The 9,834-nt window shown below is 41.3% G+C and overlaps 1 pseudogene; it reads right to left on the bottom strand.

The window, feature by feature from the left end:
- Positions 1-608: 608 nt before the first annotated feature.
- LOC134206108 (uncharacterized) lies at positions 609-7,887 on the bottom strand (annotated as a pseudogene).
- Between the last annotated feature and the right edge of the window lie 1,947 nt (positions 7,888-9,834).

Here is a 9,834-nt window from a genome sequence, read left to right as displayed (position 1 = left end):
ACTTCTACGACCAGTTGAGCAAGATAGGGCGGGTGCAGAATCTCTTGTTTCGTTGGAACGCCTGAAAACTACCCTTAAATATAAACATGCACATTGTTTGACAGCAGATGACATTAACTGGTCCTGTTGGGCTAACTACATTAGCTCGACTCGAAATCGAGTCAAGTACGAGACACTGAAGACGACCACACAGTTGTGGTCGAAATACGTATCTGCAAAGATAACGAAAATTAACTGGTGGAATTAAATGGACAGTACTTAATTCGTCTTAGACGGTTGAATACATTCCACTAAAAGAGCTTAATATATTTTTCTGAAAAAGACTCCAGAAGATGGTTGATATTATGGGACATCGTATAGCGGATTTTGAGAAGCAACTAGATCAACATAACAATATGTTGAAAGCTATGAGCAGGACGATGGCTGTGCAGGATGACGAATATACCTGTGCATTAGCTACACAAGTACCAGATTGTATTGATGTTGATCACGAGTAAATTTTTATTTGATTGAAATAATAATAATAATATTCATAATTAGAAAACCAAATTGCTTGTTTTATTTTAGATAAAGATTACAACAATTCTTCTGTGTTTGAGTTTTATGAACTACTGGTGCTCCAAAAATCCAAACTTCTTGATGTCTTGTCCAAGTCCTACACTTGGGTTGAATGTTCCTCAAGGAAAATAGGGGAACGGTTCGCCACTTCATCTCATAGCTCCTATTTCCATCCCATCAAAAACAAAGCAATGGTAAGGAATTTGGTTTGTTTATTATTTTTGTGATTTTTTTTCAGCAGTGAGCACGCATGTTGACAAAAAAAGCGACGAATTTGGTGCCGTATTTCTTTGTTTAGCGATGAGATGGATATATGTACAGTGAGATGGAGCTCGGAACATTTCCCCTATATACATTTTCTCATTACAGCAGATGTATCAAAGTCTTTATATTTCTGAAGTGCTTCAGCAATAACAATAGTGAGATCTTTGGGACTGTTCTCCACATAAACCTTCTTGAGGTATTTTTTCAGGTATCCAAACATGTATTCGATGGGGTTAAAAAAAGGTGCGTAAGCAGGAAGAAAGATCACATGTATTCCAAGTGCTCGAAGATATTGAACTATCGATTTATGGCAATGGATTCGTGCACCATCTAAGATCCAGGCTGAGTGTTGTCCTGGGTACTTTTACCGGATGTAGCCAATGATCGGCAACACTCCAAAAATTTTGCTCTGTTGAAAGTACCTTCAGTCCAGAACGTGTCAATTATACCTGTTTGTCCCATGCAGGGCTGACAATAGTCATCGTCACAGCACGAAATGCCACAGTAGCGACGAGGTGCAGTGTCTTCATTGCTACTCCACACATCGTCAATGACGCGCACGACGTTAGCTTTCGTCGTGTAACCAAATCGTCATGACGACATCGAAGAACGAAGACTTCATACCGTTATTCTTCAAGCGGCAGCTGCCATGCGAAGATTTTTATTAAGCCTTTATAATAATGAGTTTGAAGTGACGTATGAAAGCGTTATGAATGTTATCAAAACATTTATGTTACCAAAGTTCCCACTATTTGTTTATTTGAGACGCCATTATGTTTTTAACCAGTCGGTCTATAATGACGTACAATCAATTGTGTGACGAAGTGACGACGAAAATCATCATAACTGTTGGCTGCGCGACTATCGTCGTGGTACGCATGCGGCCCGAAGAAAACGAATAGGTGTTGCGTCGTGCAATGTTATGACGAAGACTATTTTTTTTCACTTTCTTCATACGACGAGAACTACTATTCAAGACAAAATTTTAAAAACGACTTATCTGCTTTTGTAAACAAAGATTCAAACAACGATTTGACGAATCTGATAGCTCTCCCACGCAAACCAACACCATCAATAGGTAGGTGAAGGTTTCAGCTACCTGTTGATGGTGCTGGTTTGCGTGGGAGAGCTATCAGATTCGTCAAATCGTCGTTTGAATCTTTGTTTACAAAAGCAGATAAGTCGTTTTGAAAATTTTGTCTTGTATTGTCAGCCCTGGGGTGGCATTGTGCATCTCGATTCGAACGTAATTCTATCGAGTCGAACATGTTTGGCATTACAGCTTTCGATTCGATCTCGAAAACGACTCATCGTTCGAGTATGCTCGAGGAGGTACAAGTATAACGAGATGTTTTGGCATTATGGAGACTCTATAGCACACTGAAAAACGACTCAAGTCGAATGAAAATCACTCGTCGCCTTTATAGCTTTCGAATGTTGTTCGAGAGTCATTTCTTGCTGAAAGTTTTTCATTATATTTGTTATTATTTCTCTACGGGAAGAGTATAAATGTTTCACTATTGTATCTTGAAGGAAAGAATATCATTAGTATACCTACTTTTATAGTTTCCAGACAATATGCAATCTCTAATAATCCCGAAATCCTCGTAAAAACGACTTCAACTTAAATCGTTTTTTGCAGTTTTCACGTATTTCTTGACTATTTCGATAAACCGTGTGAAAAATATATGGGGTAAATCTGAGTAAAAACGTATATATTCCAAAATCTACGTAAAAATAGTTGAGTTAAATGAAAAAAACGCGCAAGAGATGACCCAAGTGCATATAACTAACACATGGAAACATCGAAGTAATTTATTATCGAATCCTTTTTTAGCTTTAAATTATTTAGCTCAAAATTGGATCTGTGGCATAAACTCGAATAAATATAATAAATGCTAAAGCATTTGATGAGTTTGATTGCTCTACGCATGCGGTCGCGTGTACTCAGACGACTAATGACGGTGGAAGACCGACACTTGATTACAATTAGAGCAATCAAACTAAACAAATGCTTTAGCAACGCCATGCACAGCCAAGACATTTAACAAAAACAAAATGGTTTTCGTATTGGCCGAGTTGCCGAAAAATAAAACTTATAATTTGTGTCGTTACTATATCTCAATTGATAAAACATCGATACGACATGTTTGTTTTAATAATGCTTTAATCGGTTTCAGCAGCTCAATAAACAATATTGCTTTTATAGTCATTGAGCACGATTTGCTTGTTCATAAATTAACTGCCAATTCATGCCATGAAGGATGCCTTTCCAACAGGCAACATGCTACACGCAGATGAAATTACTCTTATTCTCTTTGTATACTCACATTCGCAATGCGCTGAAGGTTGTCTCTCCAGCGGGCGGCATGATAAACACGGAGACAGCTATCTCTTATGTTGTTTTCGGTTATTGCTGGGTCGAACCTAGTTCTGCACCGGATCCGCTCTAACTGCTGTCAAAACGTTCGGTTATTCGTTCAGGTTGGATCGCGATCCGCACCAGGTCCGACCCAAAATGAATGAGGTTCGCTCTGCCGATTTATCGAGATCCAACCTAGGTTCACCAATACATTCGAATACAAACTGTCAAACTAGTGTGTATGTTTACGCTATTTAAAGGAAGATGAAAACGTTAAAGACACGGATGGGTATTTGATTTTGTTTGTTTCATTTGTTAAATTTATCAATTTTGTTGCTGTTTTCCACGCAAAAATGGATTATTTTAATTTAGTGCTGTCTTCAAGTTTCTCTGATGGTGACTCGGATTCAGATATCGACATATTTTTCGCTGATTTCTTCAGATAGTAGCTCCATTATAAACAAAATGAGGGTTGACAATTTTTTTGAAAATGTGATTTATAAAATGCAGTGACGAGAAGGTAGCTGCTATTTATTCATTATTATGTTGTGTATGTTGTGTTGTGTAGGAAAATAGCGTACCAGAGTATCTGCCGCTATGAAGTTATTTATACCAAAATGTTCATTACCATTATTTTATTCATTATTGCAGTTCTGTGCATAATTTGTTCAAGGTTACGGATTTGAAGAACATAAACATAATGTTTTAACCCTAGCATTAGCAATTTGTAAGGCTTTGGCAACTATATTGCCATCAACAAATTTATTGTATTTATTTATAAATGATTATTCATAAATAAATTCAAATGCTTATTTAGGAACAGTTTTTATACGAATTGAGCATAATTTTTGAGTGGAAGAAGGGTTTTTAGTTGTAATTCATTAAAAACTGACAAAGACATATTTTATCCCATTGATATTTATTATGTTGAATCTCCTGTTTAGATTATGTAGTGAAAAATGATTTGCCTCTCTTGTATGTTTGGTTTTTGCAGTTCTGACGAAATTGCAATTTATCCCTAAAGGTCCCCTCTTGGGGGAAAAATAGCAAAAAAAAAATGCAAAAAACAAAAAAGAATGCTGTTCAACTCTTGTGCGATTTGATTCTTTGCTTTAAAATAAAAGGCCCCAAATCTCAAATGGGTCCTAAAATGAAGAATCGATATTCGATTTTCTTTCAGGGAACGATGAAGGTAAAATTCGAAACGTATCAGTTTTTCTTTTGACTCAAAAATCGAAAAGAACATTGTTTAATTTGAAATTGAAAAATAGACTAAAAATGCTTCCTCGACATTTTCGGTCTTGTTTGACGTACGGATTCAAACGCACTAGCAAAACACCGCAGGGCACTTGACTCAACCTTTGACAGTTAATATATGGAGCTGACGTTTTGGGCTGATGGTTTATTCGTTCTGAAATGTTGCACAGCCCAAAATTTGCCTTAAAATGTCTTAAACACAAATATATTATTTTTACTGATTTAGAATTTTACCAGAATTTTTATAACAACGGTACAAGTATTCTTGACCGATGCACTATCGTTTGCAACCATAAACGAGGTAGGGCTTTAGGCTTTCATATTTTCTTGTTCTGTTCCATTTCAATGACATAATTGATAATTCAAATCTACTGTAACACAATCACTGTTACCCAAAAAGCCGTATAGAATCAGCATAATAGTTTATCGGGAAACACGGATTCGCATAAATTATTTCACGGCAATCCACATTGCCGTCGTCATTCATCACAAGCTCCTAATCACATTAATTTATTGATGGATTAATAGTCATTTTAGTCATTAAACAAGAAGAAACGTCTGATTTCCCCCATAATTCATAAAACAAGAAAAAAAGAACACTAATAACAAAATTCCACACGAAAGTTCTATGAGAAGTTAAACCGTTCACGTAAGGGCCACGTGCCACAGCCCGATATGTGTAAGGACATAAACGGGAACCTTCTTACGAACGAGCGTGAGGTGATCCAAAGGTGGCGGCAGCACTACGAAGAACACCTGAATGGCGATGTGGCAGACGAAGATGGCGGTATGGTGATGGACCTGGGAGAACGCGCGCAGGACATAATTCTACCGGCTCCGGATCTCCAGGAAATCCAGGAGGAGATTGGCCGGCTGAAGAACAACAAAGCCCCTGGGGTTGACCAACTACCAGGAGAGCTATTTAAACACGGTGGTGAGGCACTGGCTAGAGCGCTTCACTGGGTCATTACCAAGATTTGGGAGGAGGAAGTTTTGCCGCGGGAGTGGATGGAAGGTGTCGTAAGTCCCATCTACAAAAAGGGCGATAAGCTGGATTGTAGCAACTACCGCGCAATCACATTGCTGAACGCCGCCTACAAGGTACTCTCCCAAATTTTATGCCGTCGACTAGCACCAACTGCAAGGGAGTTCGTGGGGCAGTACCAGGCGGGTTTTATGGGCGAACGCTCCACCACGGACCAGGTGTTTGCCATTCGCCAGGTACTGCAGAAATGCCGCGAATACAACGTGCCCACACATCATCTATTCATCGACTTCAAAGCCGCATATGATACAATCAATCGGGACCAGCTATGGCAGCTAATGCACGAACACGGTTTTCCGGATAAACTGACACGGTTGATCAAAGCGACGATGGATCGGGTGATGTGCGTAGTTCGAGTTTCAGGGGCATTCTCGAGTCCCTTCGAAACCCGCAGAGGGTTACGGCAAGGTGATGGTCTTTCGTGTTTGCTATTCAACATCGCTTTGGAAGGTGTAATACGAAGAGCAGGGATTAACACGAGTGGTACAATTTTCAATAAGTCCGTCCAGCTATTTGGTTTCGCCGACGACATAGATATTATGGCACGTAACTTTGAGAAGATGGAGGAAGCCTACATCAGACTGAAGAGGGAAGCTAAGCGGCTCGGACTAGTCATCAACACGTCGAAGACGAAGTACATGATAGGAAGAGGTTCAAGAGAAGACAATGTGAGCCACCCACCGCGAGTTTGCATCGGTGGTGACGAAATCGAGGTGGTAGAAGAATTTGTGTACTTGGGCTCACTGGTGACTGCCGAAAATGACACCAGCAGAGAAATTCGGAGACGCATAGTGGCTGGAAATCGTACGTACTTTGACTCCGCAAGACGCTCCGATCGAATAGAGTTCGCCGCCGTACCAAACTGACAATCTACAAAACGCTAATTAGACCGGTAGTCCTCTACGGACACGAGACCTGGACGATGCTCGTGGAGGACCAACGCGCACTTGGAGTTTTCGAAAGGAAAGTGCTGCGTACCATCTATGGTGGGGTGCAGATGGCGGACGGTACGTGGAGGAGGCGAATGAACCACGAATTGCATCAGCTGTTGGGAGAACCATCCATCGTTCACACCGCGAAAATCGGACGACTGCGATGGGCCGGGCACGTAGCCAGAATGTCGGACAGTAACCCGGTGAAAATGGTTCTCGACAACGATCCGACGGGCACAAGAAGGCGAGGTGCGCAGCGGGCAAGGTGGATCGATCAGGTGGAAGATGACTTGCGGACCCTCCGTAGACTGCGTGGTTGGCGACGTGTAGCCATGGACCGAGCCGAATGGAGAAGACTCTTATATACCGCACAGGCCACTTCGGCCTTAGTCTGAATAAATAAATAATAAAATAATAACAAAATTCAGTATTTAAAATATGTCTGTTTCTGCCAGCTGATAAAAGTGCGAATTGAGAACAAAACAGATGATAGCGATTAAGTTCTCACTAATACCATCATACTGACTCGATCCCGATTCGTTTTTCGTTCGGTTATTCAGAGTCGGGTCCGACCCAGGTTTAAAACCGAAAACGACATTATTCTCTCTGTTTACATTTCGTTTGACAGAACATACTCATACAGAACATATCCCGATTCGTTTTTCGTTCGGTTATTCAGAGTCGGGTCTGACCCAGGTTTAAAACCGAAAACGACATTATTCTCTCTGTTTACATTTCGTTTGACAGAACATACTCGATTGAGCTAGTACACCACCATTCGAAATCTTGTACTGCGACTGAATGAAGTCGAACGAAATACATAATGCCGCAATTTTTTCGAAACGAATGCAAAAACGTACGAATCGAGTGATTCGATTCGAATTGTGCAATGTCACCCCTGGTCCCATGAAAGAGAGCATGGAAACTCTTGCACGTCGTCGATACTCACCTCTATATATTATCCTATCTCCTAATTTAGGATATCCCTTATTCCGAAGCAACCCCCTGTTGTCGCATGAAACCTCATCAAGAAACAACAGGCTGTGCAAATCCCAAGGAATAGTGGCTAACTCTTGTACAAATCTTGAGACATCCGTTTCTCTAAGCTGGATAGCCCGCCGATGCAACCCTTTATAGGTGAATCCTTCAGTGCTTACACCGAAAGTGTTTTCGAATAACTGTTTCGTTTCATCTAGTAGCAAAACTGGACTTCTCTTATACAGGTCAATTATCCAATGCCTTTGAATGTTATTAAACCGCAAGAAAATTTTAGCCCGCTCCTTTCGACTGAAAAACCCATTCGCTTCGTACCGGTCGATCCAATTAGTGATTGTAGTGTGAGACTTGGCATACAGTAAAGATAGTTGCGTTTTTGAAAGTCCTAAGAAATAATACGCGTATAGACAGTGGTATACGGTATTCACCGATGCATGTTGGTCTAGTACAGCACGACGTAGAATTTCAGCCATCGTTGTGCTGTTGACGAAATGTAATAATATTAAATTAACGTAATGAATAAGTGTTTTCATATTGTAATAATAAATAAGTGCAAAACAGAACTTACTGTCACCAAGCTGAACCTCGAATATGAAACTCAATGCTTGCTATGCAACTTTTACTCTATGCGGAGATAGCTGGCTGCGCGTTATTTCCGCGGATCGATCCAAATTTTTCTTTTTCTCCGTAATAGTGGTCAGAGTCGATGTTAGCGCCACGATATGTCCTGACGTCGATAATGTCGGAGAAGTGCCGTCCATCAATCAGAACGTGGTCGATTTGTAATTCTGTCTGCAGTGGTGATCTCCAGGTGTACCGATACGGGAGGCTGTGTTGGAAGTAGGTGCTGCGAATGGCCATATTCTTGGAGGCGGCGAAATCAATTAGTCGTAGGCCGTTTTCGTTCGTCAGCCGGTGAGCGCTGAACTTTCCAATTGTCGGTCTAAACTCCTCCTCTTGGCCAACCTGAGCGTTCAAATCTCCTATGATTATTTTGACGTCGTGGCTTGGGCAGCTGTCGTAGTCACGTTCCAGCTGCGCGTAGAATGCGTCTTTATCATCATCAATGCTTCCGGAGTGTGGGCTATGGACGTTGATTATGCTGAAGTTGATGAACCGGCCTTTGATCCTCAACCTGCACATTCTTTCATTGATCGGCCACCACCCGATCACGCGCCTTTGCATATCGCCTATCACTATGAAAGCTGTTCCCAGCTCGTGTGTTGCCGCAGCTCTGATAGATGGTATGATTACATCTAAACGTTCGCACCATTGATCCCTTCCAACAAACCTCCTGCAGCGCTACGATGCCGAATCCACGGTCCTTGAGCACATCGGCGAGTATGCGTGTGCTCCCGATGAAGTTGAGAGATTTGCAGTTCCACGAACCGAGTTTCCAATCGCTAGTCCCTTTTCGTCGCAGTGGTCTTCGCCGATGGTTCCGGTCCGTACTCTCTTGTTGATTGTTCGTTGCTTATGATTTTTTGAAGGCTGGCTTGCAGGGCCTGACACCAAACCCCCTAAATTTCCGGAGGACCATTCCTCCTTATTTCTGGTGGACCATGGTGCACAGTTTCACTTAAAGCCCCTCGCTGGCACTCGGACGATGATCAGCCGCCCCTAACATGGAGAACAGAAGCTGTTGTGAGCCGATCCTGACATGGAGAACAGACGCTCAATAAGATTTGCACCTCCGGAGAGGAGCAAACCCCCCCTTCCCTGTCAGCATACGACCATAGTTCCCACCGGGGTTGGTTACCCGATCTTCCCTAAGGTTGCTCGTATCCCGGCCAGCACCGCGGGGAGGTAGGGATAGGAGTTGCTGGGTGTGAGGCTAAGGACCGAGATGGGGTCTATTTTATTCCTTCAGGTACGCGAAGTACCAATGGTACGCTTTACCCAGCATTTGCCGTGCCTCAGAGTTAGTGTTACGGATGGTTTTATTTTGATCGAATAGTTGTAAATATTCGATCGAGTCTGTATTGTTTGTGCTAGGGTATATGGCTCAAACCTTAGCCTATTATGCTGTGTTTGAGCACATTTATAGATTTAAATATTCATATATTGAAGATCTAACCGAAAATATGCCATCAACGGCTTTCTTACTTTTGGTTAATACACTAAATGGTCAAAAACAACAATAATTGTTCACAATCTATTAGGGTAGATGTACAAGTTTTGGCCTCCCAATGTATCCTACGAGTTTCATACTCCGTTTAAAGAAGTAAAACCTGGATTTATCGCATTCATCACTGACTATTTATGAAGTAAAACTATTGTTCTGTTAAACTCATTATTGAAATTGATAATAAATTGCGATATTATTTATACATTTCCATATATAAAAACAGTTCTTTTGTTCCTGGTTTGGCCACATGTTTTCCAGTTTTCGCCACCCCATGTTCCTCTTTTGGCCATCG

This window comes from Armigeres subalbatus, chromosome 1 (genome assembly GCF_024139115.2).
Source record: "Armigeres subalbatus isolate Guangzhou_Male chromosome 1, GZ_Asu_2, whole genome shotgun sequence".
Lineage (NCBI taxonomy): Eukaryota > Metazoa > Arthropoda > Insecta > Diptera > Culicidae > Armigeres > Armigeres subalbatus.
This window is presented reverse-complemented; position numbering and strand designations above follow the sequence as displayed.